The sequence below is a fragment of the Musa acuminata genome, chromosome BXJ3-6 (genome assembly GCF_036884655.1).
Source record: "Musa acuminata AAA Group cultivar baxijiao chromosome BXJ3-6, Cavendish_Baxijiao_AAA, whole genome shotgun sequence".
In the NCBI taxonomy this organism is placed as follows: domain Eukaryota; kingdom Viridiplantae; phylum Streptophyta; class Magnoliopsida; order Zingiberales; family Musaceae; genus Musa; species Musa acuminata.
The window spans coordinates 41971429-41994800 of NC_088354.1; the positions used below are offsets into that span (position 1 = coordinate 41971429).

The 23372-nt window shown below is 37.4% G+C and overlaps 1 long non-coding RNA gene across 1 annotated transcript in view; it reads right to left on the reverse strand.

Annotated features, from left to right (window-relative positions):
• Window positions 1–7202, reverse strand: part of LOC108953221 (uncharacterized) — a 45871-nt gene extending 38669 nt beyond the window's left edge. Inside the window, exon 1 of the long non-coding RNA XR_010497699.1 lies at window positions 7151–7202. This is a non-coding gene — a long non-coding RNA (uncharacterized LOC108953221). The remainder of the gene's footprint in view (window positions 1–7150) is intronic.
• Window positions 7203–23372: the final 16170 nt, after the last annotated feature.

Here is a 23372-nt window from a genome sequence, read left to right on the forward strand (position 1 = left end):
CTAGATCCAACCTAAGAGGTACACATGGCTGCAGTGGTTGCTACATGGGCCATCCAAACTGCCCCGCCATCAACCTGTTTTGGTTGGAAAACAGAGCATTGAAGAGAGGAGACAATGATCATGCTTCATCCATACCATATGGATCTAGGCTTCAGCATCACCATGAACAGTCAATCGAACACCAAAATGGTGAATGATCGAAACCATCATTTATTTTAATTTCATCATCATCACCTCTTAGTGAATCAACAGAAGTGGTAAGAAATTAACCAAGCACTATGAAGAGAAAATTAGGGAGAAAATAAATCTTCAATATTAGAAAGAGAAAAAAGAAGAGCGAAGTCAATTATTTCAAAAACATCAATTATTTCCTCATCGCAAGACTACATCTTCAGCATCACCATGAACAACCAATCTGAGTTCGAACACCAACATGGTAAATGGTCGAAACCATCATTTATTTTAATTTCATCATCATCACCTCTTACTGAATCAATAGAAATAGTAAGAAACTAAGCAAACAATGTGAAGGGAAAATTAGGGGAAAAATAAATTTTCAATATTAGAAAGGAAAAAGAAGGATGAGAGAAGACAACCTTTTCAAAGCTGTCAATTATTTCCTCTTCGCAAAACTACATCCTCTGATCCCCAAATGTCTTATGTTGTGTACTAAACTAACCAGCTAGCAAGGATGACATCACCACAATCCAAGCCAACCATTGTAATTACCTTTCCTTCCCCCATTATCAGATATATCCCTTTGATTATTAACAAATATGATACTCCCAATAGATCCTCCTCTTTTCCATTACATTTAAAATTGTAGTAACCATATGAATGAATAGACAAGAAAATCTTGGTTCCAACAAATTAATTCACAGAATAAAACAAAAAAACAAATTCTGCACAAGAGAACAACAAGACCAAATCGACATAATGAGCAGAAACACCACCGACTAACCAACCGAATTCCAAAAACAAAATCATGATACCACAAAAGTTTTCACTGATATCATGACATGGACTTATACCAAACTTTTGCATACGATAGCTCATGGTATAAAAAGATAATAATTTTCCCAAACAATATGACCAACTGTTGTTTCAATAAAATGCACAAATGACAGACTATAAAATTTCAGGTCCTTAAGAAATACACAACACTTAATTGCACATTTACATAACAACTACACAGATATTTAACTTAACACAACTGCAAGATCATATGACGTAATAAATTCTGAATAGTATATAAACTCAAGACAAATTCCAGACAAATTCCAGACACAAGGGCATTATTTGTTGTCAATTCCAGACAAATTCCTAGGAGTAACATATATTATGGCCAAAACAACTACTACTTATAACTTGCATCAATATGTCTTACTCACGTATCAGTGAAGATTATTAGAAAAACTATATTGTTGAGGGAGAGGCAATTGAAAGAAACAAGAAGAATAAGTAGCAAACATCCAAACTTAACACACGAATGTATTTGGACCCACCATTAATGAAGGACAATTGAATATGATCATTGGAACAGAAGATGTTCTTGGTAAATAACCATAGAAGTGCGACTACTCAATTAAAGATTTTAAACTATATAACTAAAGTGGAGCAATCTTCAAAAGAAATCATCCACAATTTCTACTCAATTAAATAAGGATCCCATATAAAATTTGAACCACTAGAGAAGAATATATTCGCTGGGGCAGACAACATTGATCAGATTATATCATCCGGTCCAACCAACAAAAGAAAGAGGGCAACAATTTTATCAACACAATTCCAAACGACGCCGACTGAACAAACATTAATGCAAATTGTAAAAATAATCATTTTACTTATGAGATGCACCATCCAAACCTTAAAGAACATATAAATACCAATAGCAGCACTACAGCAAATAAGAGAACAGTTCATCTGAGAAAGAGAGAAGCAACCAACAACTACCTGCACACTTCGTTTAGATGCCTCATTGCTTCAAACAATAACGACACATCCAAACATGAAATCGCTTTGCAAGTATAGCTCCGCGAAAAAGTGATAAAAAAAAAAAACCTCCCAATGATAGTTCATTCAAACAAGAAACCCTATTACCTCACAGCACATCACACATTCTGCATATTGAGCACCAACTAGAGAGAATAACAAGCCAGACTCAAGTCATAAGTCTCATCTTATTTACTTTCCAACCAATAACAAAGACCCAGCTTAATAACATACAGCCAGAGCAACAAACAACCAGAGTAGCAATGTATGAGACACCCAAGTTCTAACAGTGATTAAAATAGCATAATATTTCTCATAAAAAAGGTGCATGAACCTGTGTCAAACATATGCACATAGCATAACACATTGTACCATAAGATACTGATAAAGTCACACAGTACGTTCAAGCGTCATTTCAAAGAAATAGCATATGCTAGGGTGCTATAACATATGAGTGTAAACACAATCTACAGGAATATGCAAAATTTCAAAATGAAGCTTGTCAGAAAAAATTTTCAAACTACAAGTTCTGCAGCACTCCTTTGCAAACAATATCTTTTTTAGGTAAACCATAAACGTCTCCTTAAAAGCATACAATGAACCAAATATCTGGAAAAATAATAAAATTTAAGAAAAAGATGAAATATATAAAGCACGCCAAAATTATAAACATTAAAAAATGATCCTAATATTCAAAAGTAAAAAAAAACCAAGTGTTTAAGTTGACATGTAAAATTTTCTTAAAGATCCATCAGAACACAAACAGAAATAACATAACTTCAAGAAACAGAAATTATAGAAGAAAACTATCATGAAAATGTCCAAAGTAATTTGTCTTAAAAGAGAGAGCAGGTCAAAAGAGGAATTGATTCAAAGGGTAAATGTAATCAAAAGAACAATTAAAAAAATTAGCAAGATGTTCAGATTCATCTTTTGTTGATCACTCAAAGAAGAGACGATAATATCTACCTTCATCTTGGCCATGAACCCAACCTAAGAGGTAGACATGGCTGCAGTGGTTGCCACATGGGCCATCCAAACTGCCCTGCCATCAACCTGTTACGATTGGAGAACAAAGCATTGAAGAGAGGAGATAATGGATTCATGCTTCTTACATACTATATGGATCTAGGCTTCAGCATCACCTTGAACTACTAATCTCAGTTCAAACATCAACATGGTGAATTGTAGAAACCAATATTTATTTTAATTTCATCATCATCTCCTCTTAATGAATCAATTGGAATGGTATGAAACAAATCAAGCAATGTGAAGGGAAGATTAGGGGAAAAATAAATCTTCAATATTAGAATGGAAAGAAAAACATAAGATAAGAACCATTTCAAAATCATCAATTATTTCCTCATCACAAGACTACCTTATTTCCTCATCACCTTGAACGACCAATCTCAGTTCGAACACCAACATGGTGAATGGTTGAAACCAATATTTTTTTTAATTTCATCATCATCACCTCTTATTGAATCAATAGGAATGGCATGAAACGAATCAAGCAATGTGAAGGGAAGATTAGGGAAAAAATAAATCTTCAATATTATAATGGAAAGAAAAAAAGATAAGACAACCATTTCAAAAACATCAATTATTTCCTCGTCACGACTATATCCTCTGATCCCCAAACACCTTATACTGTATACTAAACTAATGTAATCATATGAGTGAATAGATGCAATTGAACAAGAAAATCTTAGTTCCAATAAATTAATTCACAGAATAAGCCAAAAAAATAAATTCTGCACAAGAGAACAACAAGACCAAATCAACATCCAACAAGCAGAAACACAACAGACTAACCAATCAAATTCCAAAAACAAAACTATGATACCATAAAAATTTTCGCAGTTACCGTGACATGGACGTATACCCAACTTCTGTATACGAAAGCTAGTGGTATGAAAAGCTAGCCCCAATCAATATGACCAACTGCTTTGTCAACAAAATGAACAAATGATGTTGAAACACACGGGCATTTAGCTTAAAACACCTGCACGATCAATACACAATCAATACACCACACAAATGTTATTAAATTTTAGGTCTTTAAGATATACATAACACCCAATTGCACATATACATAACAATTCACCAATACATGAGCATTTAGCTTAAAACACCTGCATGATCATTATTGTGCGTGTCAAACCTTCACTCAACAAGCATTGATTATTGTCAATTCCAAACAGAGTTGGCTTTTCTATATGAATTTTGAGCTACACATATTATTTCCAAAACAGTTATTCATAACTTGCATCACTAAATATTACTCGTATACCACTCGAGATTATTTTAATAACTATACCGTTATGGGAGAGGCAAATGCATGAAAAGAAAAAATAAGCAGCAAAACATCCAAAACTCAAGCACATGAATGTATTGGGACCGACCATTAATGTAGCACAACTGAACGTGATCATTCGAACAAAAAACATTCATTAGTAAATAGCCATAGAAATGCAACTGCTAAATTAAAGATTTTCAGCATTACAATTAACACGATAGCAATCTTCAAATGCAATCAACCACAATTTCTACTCAATTAAATAACTCAAGAGAACCTAGTGCAGATTATTAACAGAGGCAAATGCATATAAATGAATAAGCAGCGAAATGTCCAAACTAAACACATTGAATCTGATCATTCAAACAAACAAAAAAAATCCTATAAGTAACCATGAGGTGCCAAAAATCTGCTCAGTGGCAAAAAAAACTAGAGAACAATATGTTGTCTGAAGCAGGCAACACTGATCATTTCACACCATATAGCTGAAGAATAACATAACCAGCACAATCTTATACCCCATTTAATTAATAAACACTTGTGCAAATTATGCAAAGAATCATTTAACTTATGGGCCATATCATCTGAACCTTAAATGGAAACTAAATGTAAATCACAGCATAGCAACAAACAAAAGAAACAGATTATCTAAAACAGTGAGAAGCAAACCCCAACAACTACATGCATACTGCCCACAATGCCTGGTTGCTTCATAGGGTGATACATCGAAACACAAAAATGCTTCTCAGTATAACCTCTTCACAAACATATATCCCAACACAAATTTATTCAAACAAGAAACACTAGTAAGACCCTCATAAGAGAGTGTTGTGCTAAAACTTTTACCACGAGTTTCAACTTATCTTCCAACAAACGATTTCAGGTTTCACTTTACTAGAGGGCATATCTCATTACCACATTTTCTTCAGATGATTCTTCACAATGTAATAATAATCCTAAAAACACACTTAACGTTAGAAATAGCACGTCAACTTCATGTGGACACTAAAAAATGATAATACTACTGAAAGGTAATCGAGCTACGGTAGTGTTTAATTTGGCAGGTTTCTAAAGTATTTTTTCCGACCAAACAATTCTCAACAGTAACAGAAACCTTAAAGTAGAAAAGAAAATGAGAAAATAGGAATCGAAATCTTTTAAATACTCTAAGGTTAGAAACAACAGAGAGATCTAGAAAAACGAGGCTCAGATTCATCTAACGTCGATCATAAGAAGAGAGGACAAAGAACAGAGGACAGAAACATCGTCTCCCTATTCCTGCCCGAATCCGTCTAGTATTGGAGAACAGAGAGGACAGAAGAGAGGAGACAACGGACTTAGGGTTAGGATCAGAAACATACGGACTCAAGGAATATGGGATTCGCCATCGCAATGGACGATCGATCCAAAAGAGCCAAAATAGCAGATGATTGAATCCATCATTGACATTCACCAATCATCATTAGTTAATAGCCATAGAAATGCAACTGCTAAATTAAAGATTTTCAGCATTACAATTAACACGATAGCAATCTTCAAATGCAATCAACCACAATTTCTACTCAATTAAATAACTCAAGAGAACCTAGTGCAGATTATTAACAGAGGCAAATGCATATAAATGAATAAGCAGCGAAATGTCCAAACTAAACACATTGAATCTGATCATTCAAACAAACAAAAAAAATCCTATAAGTAACCATGAGGTGCCAAAAATCTGCTCAGTGGCAAAAAAAACTAGAGAACAATATGTTGTCTGAAGCAGGCAACACTGATCATTTCACACCATATAGCTGAAGAATAACATAACCAGCACAATCTTATACCCCATTTAATTAATAAACACTTGTGCAAATTATGCAAAGAATCATTTAACTTATGGGCCATATCATCTGAACCTTAAATGGAAACTAAATGTAAATCACAGCATAGCAACAAACAAAAGAAACAGATTATCTAAAACAGTGAGAAGCAAACCCCAACAACTACATGCATACTGCCCGCAATGCCTGGTTGCTTCATAGGGTGATACATCGAAACACAAAAATGCTTCTCAGTATAACCTCTTCACAAACATATATCCCAACACAAATTTATTCAAACAAGAAACACTAGTAAGACCCTCATAAGAGAGTGTTGTGCTAAAACTTTTACCACGAGTTTCAACTTATCTTCCAACAAACGATTTCAGGTTTCACTTTACTAGAGGGCATATCTCATTACCACATTTTCTTCAGATGATTCTTCACAATGTAATAATAATCCTAAAAACACACTTAACGTTAGAAATAGCACGTCAACTTCATGTAGACACTAAAAAATGATAATACTACTGAAAGGTTATCGAGCTACGGTAGTGTTTAAATTGGCAGGTTTCTAAAGTTTTTTTTCCGACCAAACAATTCTCAACAGTAACAGAAACCTTAAAGTAGAAAAGAAAATGAGAAAATAGGAATCGAAATCTTTTAAATACTCTAAGGTTAGAAACAACAGAGAGATCTAGAAAAACGAGGCTCAGATTCATCTAACGTCGATCATAAGAAGAGAGGACAAAGAACAGAGGACAGAAACATCGTCTCCCTATTCCTGCCCGAATCCGTCTAGTATTGGAGAACAGAGAGGACAGAAGAGAGGAGACAACGGACTTAGGGTTAGGATCAGAAACATACGGACTCAAGGAATATGGGATTCGCCATCGCAACGGACGATCGATCCAAAAGAGCCAAAATAGCAGATGATTGAATCCATCATTGACATTCACCAATCATCATCGCCACTTAGATCGAATGCAACATTCACCAATCATCATCGCCTCTTAGATCGAATGCAAGAAAGGGAAAGGTAAAGAGAGAAAAATACCCTGACGAGCTGAGAGAACAATACCCTCCTCGTCTTAATCAGTGATTCAAACTGACGAGCTAAAGAGGGAGAACCGCCTCGACGCCAGTTTATATAGTCGAGCCGCACCGACCTTGGACGAGTTGGATCGGGTAAGAAGGCCCTTGATCCGCCCCAAATTCAATTTACCCGACCCGTTAGCCTGCAAATTTCATTTTTAGTTATTTAATAATGTGGACGGCTTCGAAATTCGTCATCCTAGAGGACGTCTCACTCTACTTTTAGGTGGGTCCCACAAGTTTCATAACTCACCGCGCAGGTGCAAAACGACGGGTAGAAGAGGACGTCCTCGTCCCCGCCATGCCTCCTCGGGCCATGCATTGCCTTTAACTTCTATTTGCCTTTTACTCAACCGTCAAATACACACAGCGGTTGCCAAGCAACCCAAAGATGAATAATATGGATTCTTTATATGGAATATGACTTTTCAGTCACTGCCATTTAATGTTCTTCATCTATATGTACGAAATAGTTTATACTGCTCGTGAATGTTTATCCAACGTATGTTCATCTATAAGGAGGTGAATCCATTAATTTATTTTCAGTGTTCTGTAATTTATTTGCAAGTTGGACTTCAACTTCGATCTTGCTCACACGCAACCAATTAATTTGATGGTGTCTACTCGGAGGATTCGATGTAACTTCTTGTAGATGTGCCATGATGCGTGTGTACGACTTCGGAGTACGAGAGTCACACGTGCTTGGGAGTGAGATAAAGACCAGTCTATTATATGACCCACGTTCTTCGTTCGGTCAAAATTTGACCAAAATTGTGATAATGAGCTCAGGCGTCCGAAGTCTTAACCCAACTCAATCCGGCCACTCGGTCCGTCAGCACCGCCGTACACACCTGACCCGCTTGCAGTGCCCACGTCACATCACACACAGAAGGTCCCAACATCTCACAAGGCACGTGGTCGGCGAGGACTCCACGGGCCCGAAGGACACGTATTGATCTCGTGGCACTGGTTCCGTAACGCTCCCCACGCGTTCGGGTCGTGGCATCGACAACGTTTTACGTCCCAAAGTTGTCAACCCCTCGTGTCTCCGCATCCAGGTGGCACTATTAGACAGGTCCACCGATGGAACCCATCTAACGAGTTAGTATGTGGGAGTCATCTCTCGTACGCATACGTGGCATCCAACTAATTTGCCACAAAACGATAAGCAAAATTACATGGCCTCTGTCGTCGTGTTTTAGGGCTTGTGCTGATTGTATTCTTTTTTACTTCCTTAATAACAACGTTCGTTTACTCAACTTTGTTCTCTGATTTATTAGACTCTCTTAAGTGTATATGAGTTTTGGAGTAGTCAAACTCTCCAACTTTCTGATCGTACCTCTATATGATCAAGCCTCCCTATAGGACTCATTGACAATTACACTTAGAATTTTTCCTCAATAGTATACAACTCACATATGCTGATGACTAAAACTTTTATTCAATGCACGTACAAAAGACCTGCTTTTATAGTATTATGGCATTCACTCTTTAAATACTTAACCCTTCTTGTTATCATATTATTCACCGAATTGAAGCTCCTAGTAGCTCTCGATCATATCTTTGTTTTATTAAGTCTCTTATGGGGTTTCTCCCGTATGTGTCACATTGCTTCGAATTGATCCACCATGATTTGCTACATTTATGTCATCTCATGGTAACATCTCTATTACATTCTGATCAACTTGGATTATGATCTCTCCATGTGTTGCCTCTACTACATTACAAGGCCTTTGTCACCTCTGATTGTATTCACTCATTTGGCAATCAACCTTCGTCTACCCGTTCTCTGGATTACACCCAAACGAAGCAAAGCTCTAGCTAGGACAATCCGACATTTAATAGCTCCCGAAGTCCACTAACTTAGTTAAACTTTAGGAAAGTGCAAATATAAGAATAAGAAAGAAAAATAAGTTTGAGATATTTTAAGATAATATGAGTGTGAAATGAAGTGAAATAAGAGGGAGGATAGGTTTTAAAACCTGTGAGAAAGGGCTCCAACGGTCAAATTGACCATTGGAACACTATTATAGGCAAGTAACAATTGATTTTGACTGTTACTGACTTATACCAATCGGTAATGGTCAAAATTTTGGTTGTTACCATCCGATACAACCCCGTATCATCTTATACGAGGCTATATCAAGCATACCGTTCGATAGCGGATGGTTCGGATATTAATCTGCTAGCGGACTAATATGTACCACCAGGTACAAGCGGAATAATTTGAAATTTAAATGCATGCATCCCACCTTGCACGGTTTTATTTTTTGTCAAGTATCTCGCTTGCCTTGAGTACCACTAGGTTTGATTGTTCATGTCATGTCATAGCTCAAATTCAACTATCTCAATATTTATGCGATATATGTTCTTCTTAGCTCGCTTGTCCTCGTGAGGTCTCTCGTGCGAAGGATTGATCATTTTTTTTGAATGATAATATCATATGTCGACTTCTTTAAGTAATTTCTTTCCTCGATATAGCCCCGTAACTTCTTTAAGTAATTTTTTTGACAGAAGACCTTGTCCTTTCCAAATTGGATTAGATCTTCCTGAATAATGTCTTTTTAGCTTATCTATATTGAGATATTTTTGCAAAAGTATATAATTTGGTAATTTTATTCAAAGTTGGTCTTTATGTTCTTTTAGAACTTCACTCATGTTTAATTATGTACAAAATTTGCTGTTATTTTAACTTCGTATCCATAATTGATATTCTTCTTTCTGAATTTTGTCTGTTATTTTTCCAAAATTGTTTTAGCCCACTTTTAAATACTCCGTGAGTCTACAAATCATGTTATTGTATGGTAATTAATCTGGTATAACACAATTGCCTTCACAAGAGAAATTTTAGAGTTTTTAGCACAGAAGTCCTATTCATGTGAGATTTTCAGCAAGAATTTATTGAACATGACATCTAGATCCTTCCTAGATTTATTTTTGTGCATATTTTTTTTGTAGGAAGTAGATCCTGTACTAGAAAACTACTTCATCTCATGAATCTGCAATTTAAACCTCCATTTGTCATTTTCTGATTAAAATGTATAATAAGATCAAAGTTCAGAACAGTTTAGCTGGCTTTAAAGCAGCCGCAGATGGCCTAAATAGCTATGAAAAACTTAGTTTGATGTTAGATAGTTGTTGGTTCATGCCTTACTCAAAAGTTTGAAATAAAAGTTTACAAAGATTGTGATCTATAAGTCAAAACACCCAAAAGTTTAGTTGCATAAGTTGGAAATATGGTTGTTCTTGTGTCGGCAACCTAACTAGGTTTATAGCCATGAAATTTGGATTGAATTAAAAGATACTCCTCTTTTGGTTTTATTGTAGGATCAAATGACAACGATGAGCTCTGGTATTTATTAGCATCAATGTCATCATGGAAGGTGGCATCTTTTATTACAATATTTAGTAATCCAACTCTGTTTTTTGCAGAAGACCTTGTCCTTTCCAAATTTGATTAGTTCTTCCTGAATAATGTCTTTTTAGCTTATCTATATTGAGATATTTTTGTAAAATTGTATAATTTGGTAATTGTATTCAAAGTTGGTCTTTATGTTCATTTAGAACTTCCCTCATGTTTAATTATGTATAAAATATGCTGCTATTTTCACTTCGTATCCATAATTTATATTCTTCTTTCTGAATTTTGTCTGTTATTTTTCCAAAATTGTTGTAGCCCACTTTTTAATACTCCGTGTCTACAAACCATGTTCTTGTATGGTAATTAAACTTGTATAACACAATTTCCTTTACCTGAGAAATTTTAGAGTTTTTAGCACCGAAGTCCTATTCATGTGAGATTTTCAGCAAGAATTTATTGAACATGACATCTAGATCCTTCCTAGAATTATTTTTGTCCATATTTTTTTTGTAGGAAGTAGATCCTTTACTAGAAAACTACTGCATCTAATGAATCTGCAATTTAAACCTGCATTTGTCATTTTCTGATTAAAATGTATAATAAGATCATAGTTCAGAACAATTTAGCTGGCTTTAAAGCAGCCGCAAATAGCCTAAATAGCTATGAAAAACTTAGTTTGATGATAGATAGTTGTTGGTTCATGCCTTACTCAAAAGCTTGAAATAAAAATTTACAAAGATTGTGATTTATAAGTCAAAACACCCAAAAGTTTAGTTGCATAAGTTGGAAATATGGTTGTTCTTGTGTCGGCAACCTAACTAGGTTTATAGCTATGAAATTTGGATTAAATTAAAAGATACTCCTCTTTTGGTACTATTGTAGGATCAAATGACAAATATGAGCTCTGGTATTTATTAGCATCAATGTCATCAAGGAAGGTGGCATCTTTTATTACAATATGCAGTAAGCCAACTCTGTTTTTTGACAGAAGACCTTGTCCTTTCCAAATTGGATTAGTTCTTCCTGAATAATGTCTTTTTAGCTTATCTATTTTGAGATATTTTTGCAAAAGTATATAATTTGGTAATTTTATTCAAAGTTGGTCTTTATGTTCTTTTGGAACTTCACTCATGTTTAATTATGTACAAAATTTGCTGTTATTTTAACTTCGTATCCATAATTGATATTCTTCTTTCTGAATTTTGTCTGTTATTTTTTCAAAATTATTGTAGCCCACTTTTTAATACTCCGTGAGTCTACAAATCATGTTATTGTATGGTAATTAATCTGGTATAACACAATTGCCTTCACAAGAGAAATTTTAGAGTTTTTAGCACAGAAGTCCAATTCATGTGAGATTTTCAGCAAGAATTTATTGAACATGACATCTAGATCATTCCTAGAATTATTTTTGTGCATATTTTTTTTATAGGAAGTAGATCCTTAACTAGAAAACTACTTCATCTCATGAATCTGCAATTTAAACCTGCATTTGTCATTTTCTGATTAAAATGTATAATAAGATCAAAGTTCAGAACAGTTTAGCTGGCTTTAAAGCAGCCGCAGATGGCCTAAATAGCTATGAAAAACTTAGTTTGATGTTAGATAGTTGTTGGTTCATGCCTTACTCAAAAGCTTGAAATAAAAGTTTACAAAGATTGTGATCTATAAGTCAAAACACCCAAAAGTTTAGTTGCATAAGTTGGAAATATGGTTGTTCTTGTGTCGGCAACCTAACTAGGTTTATAGCCATGAAATTTGGATTGAATTAAAAGATACTCCTCTTTTGATTCTATTGTAGGATCAAATGACAAGGATGAGCTCTGGTATTTATTAGCATCAATGTCATCATGGAAGGTGGCATCTTTTATTACAATATACAGTAATCCAACTCTGTTTTTTGCAGACGACCTTGTTCTTTCCAAATTTGATTAGTTCTTCCTGAATAATGTCTTTTTAGCTTATCTATATTGAGATATTTTTGCAAAAGTGTATAATTTGGTAATTTTATTCAAAGTTGGTCTTTATGTTATTTTAGAACTTCACTCATGTTTAATTATGTACAAAATTTGCTGTTATTTTAACTTCGTATCCATTATTGATATTCTTCTTTCTGAATTTTGTCTGTTATTTTTCCAAAATTGTTGTAGCCCACTTTTTAATACTCCGTGAGTCTACAAATCATGTTTTCACAAGAGAAATTTTAGAGTTTTTAGCACAATGTCCTATTCATTTGAGATTTTCAGCAAAAATTTATTGAACATGACATCTAGATCCTTCCTAGAATTATTTTTGTGCATATTTTTTTTGTAGGAAGTAGTTCCTTTACTAGAAAACTACTGCATCTAATGAATCTGCAATTTAAACCTGCATTTGTCATTTTCTGATTAAACTGTATCATACGATCAAAGTTCAGAACAATTTAGCTGGCTTTAAAGCAGCCGCAAATAGCCTAAATAGCTATGAAAAACATAGTTTGATGATAGATAGTTGTTGGTTCATGCCTTACTCAAAAGCATGAAATAAAAGTTTACAAAGATTGTGATTTATAAGTCAAAACACCCAAAAGTTTAGTTGCATAAGTAGGAAATATGGTTGTTCTTGTGTCGGCAACCTAACTAGGTTTATAGCTATGAAATTTGGATTGAATTAAAAGATACTCCTCTTTTGGTACTATTGTAGGATCAAATGACAAATATGAGCTCTGGTATTTATTAGCATCAATGTCATCATGGTAGGTGGCATCTTTTATTACAATATGCAGTAAGCCAACTCTGTTTTTGACAGAAGACCTTGTCCATTCCAAATTGGATTAGTTCTTCCCGAATAATGTCTTTTTAGCTTATCTATATTGAGATTTTTTTGCAGAAGTGTATAATTTGATAATTTTATTCAAAGTTGGTCTTTATGTTATTTTAGAACTTAACTCACGTTTAATTATGTACAAAATTTGCTGCTATTTTAACTTTGTTTCCATAATTTATATTCTTCTTTCTGAATTTTGTCTGTTATTTTTCCAAAATTGTTGTATCCTTCTTTTTAATAATCCGTGTCTTCAAACCATCTTCTTGTATCGTAATTAAACTGGTATAACACAATTGCCTTCACATGAGAAATTTTAGAGTTTTTAGCACCGAAGTCCTATTCATGTGAGATTCTCAGCAAGAATTTATTGAACATGACTTCTAGATCCTTCCTAGATTTATTTTTGTGCATATTTTTTTTGTAGGAAGTAGATCCTGTACTAGAAAACTACTTCATCTCATGAATCTGCAATTTAAACCTGCATTTGTCATTTTGTGATTAAAATGTATAATAAGATCAAAGTTCATAACAGTTTAGCTGGCTTTAAAGCAGCCGCAGATGTCCTAAATAGCTATGAAAAACTTAGTTTGATGTTAGATAGTTGTTGGTTCATGCCTTACTCAAAAGTTTGAAATAAAAGTTTACAAAGATTGTGATCTATAAGTCAAAACACCCAAAAGTTTAGTTGCACAAGTTGGAAATATGGTTGTTCTTATGTCGGCAACCTAACTAGTTTTATAGCTATGAAATTTGGATTGAATTAAAAGATACTCCTCTTTTGGTTCTATTGTAGGATCTAATGACAAGGATGAGCTCTGATATTTATTAGCATCAATGTCATCATGGAAGGTGGCATCTTTTATTACAATATGCAGTAAGCCAACTCTGTTTTTTGACAGAAGACATTGTCCTTTCCAAATTGGATTAGCTCTTCCCGAATAATGTCTTTTTAGCTTATCTATATTGAGATATTTTTGCAAAAGTGTATAATTTGGTAATTTTATACAAAGTTGGTCTTTATGTTCTGTTAGAACTTCACTCATGTTTAATTATGTACAAAATTTGCTGTTATTTTAACTTCGTATCCATAATTGATATTCTTCTTTCTCAATTTTGGCTGTTACTTTTCTAAAATTGTTGTAGCCTACTTTTTAATACTCCGTGAGTCTACAAATCATGTTATTGTATGGTAATTAATCTGGTATAACACAATTGCCTTCACAAGAGAAATTTTAGAGTTTTTAGCACAGAAGTCCTATTCATGTGAGATTTTCAGCAAGAATTTATTTAACATGACATCTAGATCCTTCCTAGAATTATTTTTGTGCATATTTTTTTTTGTAGGAAGTAGATCCTTTACTAGAAAACTACTTCATCTCATTAATCTGCAATTTAAACTTGCATTTGTCATTTTCTGATTAAAATGTATAATACGATCAAAGTTTAGGGTTTAGGGTTTAGGGTATAGGGTTTAGGGTTTAGGGTTAAGGGTTTAGGGTTTAGGGTTTAGGGTTTTAGGGTTTAGGGTTTAGGGTTTAGGGTTTAGGGTTTAGGGTTTAGGGTTTAGGGTTTAGGGTTTAGGGTTTAGGGTTTAGGGTTTAGGGTTTAGGGTTTAGGGTTTAGGGTTTAGGGTATAGGGTTTAGGGTTTAGGGTTTAGGGTTTAGGGTTTAGGGTTTAGGGTTTAGGGTTTAGGGTTTAGGGTTTAGGGTTTAGGGTTTAGGGTTTAGGGTTTAGGGTTTAGGGTTTAGGGTTTAGGGTTTAGGGTTTAGGGTTTAGGGTTTAGGGTTTAGGGTTTAGGGTTTAGGGTTTAGGGTTTAGGGTTTAGGGTTTAGGGTTTAGGGTTTAGGGTTTAGGGTTTAGGGTTTAGGGTTTAGGGTTTAGGGTTTAGGGTTTAGGGTTTAGGGTTTAGGGTTTAGGGTTTAGGGTTTAGGGTTTAGGGTTTAGGGTTTAGGGTTTAGGGTTTAGGGTTTAGGGTTTAGGGTTTAGGGTTTAGGGTTTAGGGTTTAGGGTTTAGGGTTTAGGGTTTAGGGTTTAGGGTTTAGGGTTTAGGGTTTAGGGTTTAGGGTTTAGGGTTTAGGGTTTAGGGTTTAGGGTTTAGGGTTTAGGGTTTAGGGTTTAGGGTTTAGGGTTTAGGGTTTAGGGTTTAGGGTTTAGGGTTTAGGGTTTAGGGTTTAGGGTTTAGGGTTTAGGGTTTAGGGTTTAGGGTTTAGGGTTTAGGGTTTAGGGTTTAGGGTTTAGGGTTTAGGGTTTAGGGTTTAGGGTTTAGGGTTTAGGGTTTAGGGTTTAGGGTTTAGGGTTTAGGGTTTAGGGTTTAGGGTTTAGGGTTTAGGGTTTAGGGTTTAGGGTTTAGGGTTTAGGGTTTAGGGTTTAGGGTTTAGGGTTTAGGGTTTAGGGTTTAGGGTTTAGGGTTTAGGGTTTAGGGTTTAGGGTTTAGGGTTTAGGGTTTAGGGTTTAGGGTTTAGGGTTTAGGGTTTAGGGTTTAGGGTTTAGGGTTTAGGGTTTAGGGTTTAGGGTTTAGGGTTTAGGGTTTAGGGTTTAGGGTTTAGGGTTTAGGGTTTAGGGTTTAGGGTTTAGGGTTTAGGGTTTAGGGTTTAGGGTTTAGGGTTTAGGGTTTAGGGTTTAGGGTTTAGGGTTTAGGGTTTAGGGTTTAGGGTTTAGGGTTTAGGGTTTAGGGTTTAGGGTTTAGGGTTTAGGGTTTAGGGTTTAGGGTTTAGGGTTTAGGGTTTAGGGTTTAGGGTTTAGGGTTTAGGGTTTAGGGTTTAGGGTTTAGGGTTTAGGGTTTAGGGTTTAGGGTTTAGGGTTTAGGGTTTAGGGTTTAGGGTTTAGGGTTTAGGGTTTAGGGTTTAGGGTTTAGGGTTTAGGGTTTAGGGTTTAGGGTTTAGGGTTTAGGGTTTAGGGTTTAGGGTTTAGGGTTTAGGGTTTAGGGTTTAGGGTTTAGGGTTTAGGGTTTAGGGTTTAGGGTTTAGGGTTTAGGGTTTAGGGTTTAGGGTTTAGGGTTTAGGGTTTAGGGTTTAGGGTTTAGGGTTTAGGGTTTAGGGTTTAGGGTTTAGGGTTTAGGGTTTAGGGTTTAGGGTTTAGGGTTTAGGGTTTAGGGTTTAGGGTTTAGGGTTTAGGGTTTAGGGTTTAGGGTTTAGGGTTTAGGGTTTAGGGTTTAGGGTTTAGGGTTTAGGGTTTAGGGTTTAGGGTTTAGGGTTTAGGGTTTAGGGTTTAGGGTTTAGGGTTTAGGGTTTAGGGTTTAGGGTTTAGGGTTTAGGGTTTAGGGTTTAGGGTTTAGGGTTTAGGGTTTAGGGTTTAGGGTTTAGGGTTTAGGGTTTAGGGTTTAGGGTTTAGGGTTTAGGGTTTAGGGTTTAGGGTTTAGGGTTTAGGGTTTAGGGTTTAGGGTTTAGGGTTTAGGGTTTAGGGTTTAGGGTTTAGGGTTTAGGGTTTAGGGTTTAGGGTTTAGGGTTTAGGGTTTAGGGTTTAGGGTTTAGGGTTTAGGGTTTAGGGTTTAGGGTTTAGGGTTTAGGGTTTAGGGTTTAGGGTTTAGGGTTTAGGGTTTAGGGTTTAGGGTTTAGGGTTTAGGGTTTAGGGTTTAGGGTTTAGGGTTTAGGGTTTAGGGTTTAGGGTTTAGGGTTTAGGGTTTAGGGTTTAGGGTTTAGGGTTTAGGGTTTAGGGTTTAGGGTTTAGGGTTTAGGGTTTAGGGTTTAGGGTTTAGGGTTTAGGGTTTAGGGTTTAGGGTTTAGGGTTTAGGGTTTAGGGTTTAGGGTTTAGGGTTTAGGGTTTAGGGTTTAGGGTTTAGGGTTTAGGGTTTAGGGTTTAGGGTTTAGGGTTTAGGGTTTAGGGTTTAGGGTTTAGGGTTTAGGGTTTAGGGTTTAGGGTTTAGGGTTTAGGGTTTAGGGTTTAGGGTTTAGGGTTTAGGGTTTAGGGTTTAGGGTTTAGGGTTTAGGGTTTAGGGTTTAGGGTTTAGGGTTTAGGGTTTAGGGTTTAGGGTTTAGGGTTTAGGGTTTAGGGTTTAGGGTTTAGGGTTTAGGGTTTAGGGTTTAGGGTTTAGGGTTTAGGGTTTAGGGTTTAGGGTTTAGGGTTTAGGGTTTAGGGTTTAGGGTTTAGGGTTTAGGGTTTAGGGTTTAGGGTTTAGGGTTTAGGGTTTAGGGTTTAGGGTTTAGGGTTTAGGGTTTAGGGTTTAGGGTTTAGGGTTTAGGGTTTAGGGTTTAGGGTTTAGGGTTTAGGGTTTAGGGTTTAGGGTTTAGGGTTTAGGGTTTAGGGTTTAGGGTTTAGGGTTTAGGGTTTAGGGTTTAGGGTTTAGGGTTTAGGGTTTAGGGTTTAGGGTTTAGGGTTTAGGGTTTAGGGTTTAGGGTTTAGGGTTTAGGGTTTAGGGTTTAGGGTTTAGGGTTTAGGGTTTAGGGTTTAGGGTTTAGGGTTTAGGGTTTAGGGTTTAGGGTTTAGGGTTTAGGGTTTAGGGTTTAGGGTTTAGGGTTTAGGGTTTAGGGTTTAGGGTTTAGGGTTTAGGGTTTAGGGTTTAGGGTTTAGGGTTTAGGGTTTAGGGTTTAGGGTTTAGGGTTTAGGGTTTAGGGTTTAGGGTTTAGGGTTTAGGGTTTAGGGTTTAGGGTTTAGGGTTTAGGGTTTAGGGTTTAGGGTTTAGGGTTTAGGGTTTAGGGTTTAGGGTTTAGGGTTTAGGGTTTAGGGTTTAGGGTTTAGGGTTTAGGGTTTAGGGTTTAGGGTTTAGGGTTTAGGGTTTAGGGTTTAGGGTTTAGGGTTTAGGGTTTAGGGTTTAGGGTTTAGGGTTTAGGGTTTAGGGTTTAGGGTTTAGGGTTTAGGGTTTAGGGTTTAGGGTTTAGGGTTTAGGGTTTAGGGTTTAGGGTTTAGGGTTTAGGGTTTAGGGTTTAGGGTTTAGGGTTTAGGGTTTAGGGTTTAGGGTTTAGGGTTTAGGGTTTAGGGTTTAGGGTTTAGGGTTTAGGGTTTAGGGTTTAGGGTTTAGGGTTTAGGGTTTAGGGTTTAGGGTTTAGGGTTTAGGGTTTAGGGTTTAGGGTTTAGGGTTTAGGGTTTAGGGTTTAGGGTTTAGGGTTTAGGGTTTAGGGTTTAGGGTTTAGGGTTTAGGGTTTAGGGTTTAGGGTTTAGGGTTTAGGGTTTAGGGTTTAGGGTTTAGGGTTTAGGGTTTAGGGTTTAGGGTTTAGGGTTTAGGGTTTAGGGTTTAGGGTTTAGGGTTTAGGGTTTAGGGTTTAGGGTTTAGGGTTTAGGGTTTAGGGTTTAGGGTTTAGGGTTTAGGGTTTAGGGTTTAGGGTTTAGGGTTTAGGGTTTAGGGTTTAGGGTTTAGGGTTTAGGGTTTAGGGTTTAGGGTTTAGGGTTTAGGGTTTAGGGTTTAGGGTTTAGGGTTTAGGGTTTAGGGTTTAGGGTTTAGGGTTTAGGGTTTAGGGTTTAGGGTTTAGGGTTTAGGGTTTAGGGTTTAGGGTTTAGGGTTTAGGGTTTAGGGTTTAGGGTTTAGGGTTTAGGGTTTAGGGTTTAGGGTTTAGGGTTTAGGGTTTAGGGTTTAGGGTTTAGGGTTTAGGGTTTAGGGTTTAGGGTTTAGGGTTTAGGGTTTAGGGTTTAGGGTTTAGGGTTTAGGGTTTAGGGTTTAGGGTTTAGGGTTTAGGGTTTAGGGTTTAGGGTTTAGGGTTTAGGGTTTAGGGTTTAGGGTTTAGGGTTTAGGGTTTAGGGTTTAGGGTTTAGGGTTTAGGGTTTAGGGTTTAGGGTTTAGGGTTTAGGGTTTAGGGTTTAGGGTTTAGGGTTTAGGGTTTAGGGTTTAGGGTTTAGGGTTTAGGGTTTAGGGTTTAGGGTTTAGGGTTTAGGGTTTAGGGTTTAGGGTTTAGGGTTTAGGGTTTAGGGTTTAGGGTTTAGGGTTTAGGGTTTAGGGTTTAGGGTTTAGGGTTTAGGGTTTAGGGTTTAGGGTTTAGGGTTTAGGGTTTAGGGTTTAGGGTTTAGGGTTTAGGGTTTAGGGTTTAGGGTTTAGGGTTTAGGGTTTAGGGTTTAGGGTTTAGGGTTTAGGGTTTAGGGTTTAGGGTTTAGGGTTTAGGGTTTAGGGTTTAGGGTTTAGGGTTTAGGGTTTAGGGTTTAGGGTTTAGGGTTTAGGGTTTAGGGTTTAGGGTTTAGGGTTTAGGGTTTAGGGTTTAGGGTTTAGGGTTTAGGGTTTAGGGTTTAGGGTTTAGGGTTTAGGGTTTAGGGTTTAGGGTTTAGGGTTTAGGGTTTAGGGTTTAGGGTTTAGGGTTTAGGGTTTAGGGTTTAGGGTTTAGGGTTTAGGGTTTAGGGTTTAGGGTTTAGGGTTTAGGGTTTAGGGTTTAGGGTTTAGGGTTTAGGGTTTAGGGTTTAGGGTTTAGGGTTTAGGGTTTAGGGTTTAGGGTTTAGGGTTTAGGGTTTAGGGTTTAGGGTTTAGGGTTTAGGGTTTAGGGTTTAGGGTTTAGGGTTTAGGGTTTAGGGTTTAGGGTTTAGGGTTTAGGGTTTAGGGTTTAGGGTTTAGGGTTTAGGGTTTAGGGTTTAGGGTTTAGGGTTTAGGGTTTAGGGTTTAGGGTTTAGGGTTTAGGGTTTAGGGTTTAGGGTTTAGGGTTTAGGGTTTAGGGTTTAGGGTTTAGGGTTTAGGGTTTAGGGTTTAGGGTTTAGGGTTTAGGGTTTAGGGTTTAGGGTTTAGGGTTTAGGGTTTAGGGTTTAGGGTTTAGGGTTTAGGGTTTAGGGTTTAGGGTTTAGGGTTTAGGGTTTAGGGTTTAGGGTTTAGGGTTTAGGGTTTAGGGTTTAGGGTTTAGGGTTTAGGGTTTAGGGTTTAGGGTTTAGGGTTTAGGGTTTAGGGTTTAGGGTTTAGGGTTTAGGGTTTAGGGTTTAGGGTTTAGGGTTTAGGGTTTAGGGTTTAGGGTTTAGGGTTTAGGGTTTAGGGTTTAGGGTTTAGGGTTTAGGGTTTAGGGTTTAGGGTTTAGGGTTTAGGGTTTAGGGTTTAGGGTTTAGGGTTTAGGGTTTAGGGTTTAGGGTTTAGGGTTTAGGGTTTAGGGTTTAGGGTTTAGGGTTTAGGGTTTAGGGTTTAGGGTTTAGGGTTTAGGGTTTAGGGTTTAGGGTTTAGGGTTTAGGGTTTAGGGTTTAGGGTTTAGGGTTTAGGGTTTAGGGTTTAGGGTTTAGGGTTTAGGGTTTAGGGTTTAGGGTTTAGGGTTTAGGGTTTAGGGTTTAGGGTTTAGGGTTTAGGGTTTAGGGTTTAGGGTTTAGGGTTTAGGGTTTAGGGTTTAGGGTTTAGGGTTTAGGGTTTAGGGTTTAGGGTTTAGGGTTTAGGGTTTAGGGTTTAGGGTTTAGGGTTTAGGGTTTAGGGTTTAGGGTTTAGGGTTTAGGGTTTAGGGTTTAGGGTTTAGGGTTTAGGGTTTAGGGTTTAGGGTTTAGGGTTTAGGGTTTAGGGTTTAGGGTTTAGGGTTTAGGGTTTAGGGTTTAGGGTTTAGGGTTTAGGGTTTAGGGTTTAGGGTTTAGGGTTTAGGGTTTAGGGTTTAGGGTTTAGGGTTTAGGGTTTAGGGTTTAGGGTTTAGGGTTTAGGGTTTAGGGTTTAGGGTTTAGGGTTTAGGGTTTAGGGTTTAGGGTTTAGGGTTTAGGGTTTAGGGTTTAGGGTTTAGGGTTTAGGGTTTAGGGTTTAGGGTTTAGGGTTTAGGGTTTAGGGTTTAGGGTTTAGGGTTTAGGGTTTAGGGTTTAGGGTTTAGGGTTTAGGGTTTAGGGTTTAGGGTTTAGGGTTTAGGGTTTAGGGTTTAGGGTTTAGGGTTTAGGGTTTAGGGTTTAGGGTTTAGGGTTTAGGGTTTAGGGTTTAGGGTTTAGGGTTTAGGGTTTAGGGTTTAGGGTTTAGGGTTTAGGGTTTAGGGTTTAGGGTTTAGGGTTTAGGGTTTAGGGTTTAGGGTTTAGGGTTTAGGGTTTAGGGTTTAGGGTTTAGGGTTTAGGGTTTAGGGTTTAGGGTTTAGGGTTTAGGGTTTAGGGTTTAGGGTTTAGGGTTTAGGGTTTAGGGTTTAGGGTTTAGGGTTTAGGGTTTAGGGTTTAGGGTTTAGGGTTTAGGGTTTAGGGTTTAGGGTTTAGGGTTTAGGGTTTAGGGTTTAGGGTTTAGGGTTTAGGGTTTAGGGTTTAGGGTTTAGGGTTTAGGGTTTAGGGTTTAGGGTTTAGGGTTTAGGGTTTAGGGTTTAGGGTTTAGGGTTTAGGGTTTAGGGTTTAGGGTTTAGGGTTTAGGGTTTAGGGTTTAGGGTTTAGGGTTTAGGGTTTAGGGTTTAGGGTTTAGGGTTTAGGGTTTAGGGTTTAGGGTTTAGGGTTTAGGGTTTAGGGTTTAGGGTTTAGGGTTTAGGGTTTAGGGTTTAGGGTTTAGGGTTTAGGGTTTAGGGTTTAGGGTTTAGGGTTTAGGGTTTAGGGTTTAGGGTTTAGGGTTTAGGGTTTAGGGTTTAGGGTTTAGGGTTTAGGGTTTAGGGTTTAGGGTTTAGGGTTTAGGGTTTAGGGTTTAGGGTTTAGGGTTTAGGGTTTAGGGTTTAGGGTTTAGGGTTTAGGGTTTAGGGTTTAGGGTTTAGGGTTTAGGGTTTAGGGTTTAGGGTTTAGGGTTTAGGGTTTAGGGTTTAGGGTTTAGGGTTTAGGGTTTAGGGTTTAGGGTTTAGGGTTTAGGGTTTAGGGTTTAGGGTTTAGGGTTTAGGGTTTAGGGTTTAGGGTTTAGGGTTTAGGGTTTAGGGTTTAGGGTTTAGGGTTTAGGGTTTAGGGTTTAGGGTTTAGGGTTTAGGGTTTAGGGTTTAGGGTTTAGGGTTTAGGGTTTAGGGTTTAGGGTTTAGGGTTTAGGGTTTAGGGTTTAGGGTTTAGGGTTTAGGGTTTAGGGTTTAGGGTTTAGGGTTTAGGGTTTAGGGTTTAGGGTTTAGGGTTTAGGGTTTAGGGTTTAGGGTTTAGGGTTTAGGGTTTAGGGTTTAGGGTTTAGGGTTTAGGGTTTAGGGTTTAGGGTTTAGGGTTTAGGGTTTAGGGTTTAGGGTTTAGGGTTTAGGGTTTAGGGTTTAGGGTTTAGGGTTTAGGGTTTAGGGTTTAGGGTTTAGGGTTTAGGGTTTAGGGTTTAGGGTTTAGGGTTTAGGGTTTAGGGTTTAGGGTTTAGGGTTTAGGGTTTAGGGTTTAGGGTTTAGGGTTTAGGGTTTAGGGTTTAGGGTTTAGGGTTTAGGGTTTAGGGTTTAGGGTTTAGGGTTTAGGGTTTAGGGTTTAGGGTTTAGGGTTTAGGGTTTAGGGTTTAGGGTTTAGGGTTTAGGGTTTAGGGTTTAGGGTTTAGGGTTTAGGGTTTAGGGTTTAGGGTTTAGGGTTTAGGGTTTAGGGTTTAGGGTTTAGGGTTTAGGGTTTAGGGTTTAGGGTTTAGGGTTTAGGGTTTAGGGTTTAGGGTTTAGGGTTTAGGGTTTAGGGTTTAGGGTTTAGGGTTTAGGGTTTAGGGTTTAGGGTTTAGGGTTTAGGGTTTAGGGTTTAGGGTTTAGGGTTTAGGGTTTAGGGTTTAGGGTTTAGGGTTTAGGGTTTAGGGTTTAGGGTTTAGGGTTTAGGGTTTAGGGTTTAGGGTTTAGGGTTTAGGGTTTAGGGTTTAGGGTTTAGGGTTTAGGGTTTAGGGTTTAGGGTTTAGGGTTTAGGGTTTAGGGTTTAGGGTTTAGGGTTTAGGGTTTAGGGTTTAGGGTTTAGGGTTTAGGGTTTAGGGTTTAGGGTTTAGGGTTTAGGGTTTAGGGTTTAGGGTTTAGGGTTTAGGGTTTAGGGTTTAGGGTTTAGGGTTTAGGGTTTAGGGTTTAGGGTTTAGGGTTTAGGGTTTAGGGTTTAGGGTTTAGGGTTTAGGGTTTAGGGTTTAGGGTTTAGGGTTTAGGGTTTAGGGTTTAGGGTTTAGGGTTTAGGGTTTAGGGTTTAGGGTTTAGGGTTTAGGGTTTAGGGTTTAGGGTTTAGGGTTTAGGGTTTAGGGTTTAGGGTTTAGGGTTTAGGGTTTAGGGTTTAGGGTTTAGGGTTTAGGGTTTAGGGTTTAGGGTTTAGGGTTTAGGGTTTAGGGTTTAGGGTTTAGGGTTTAGGGTTTAGGGTTTAGGG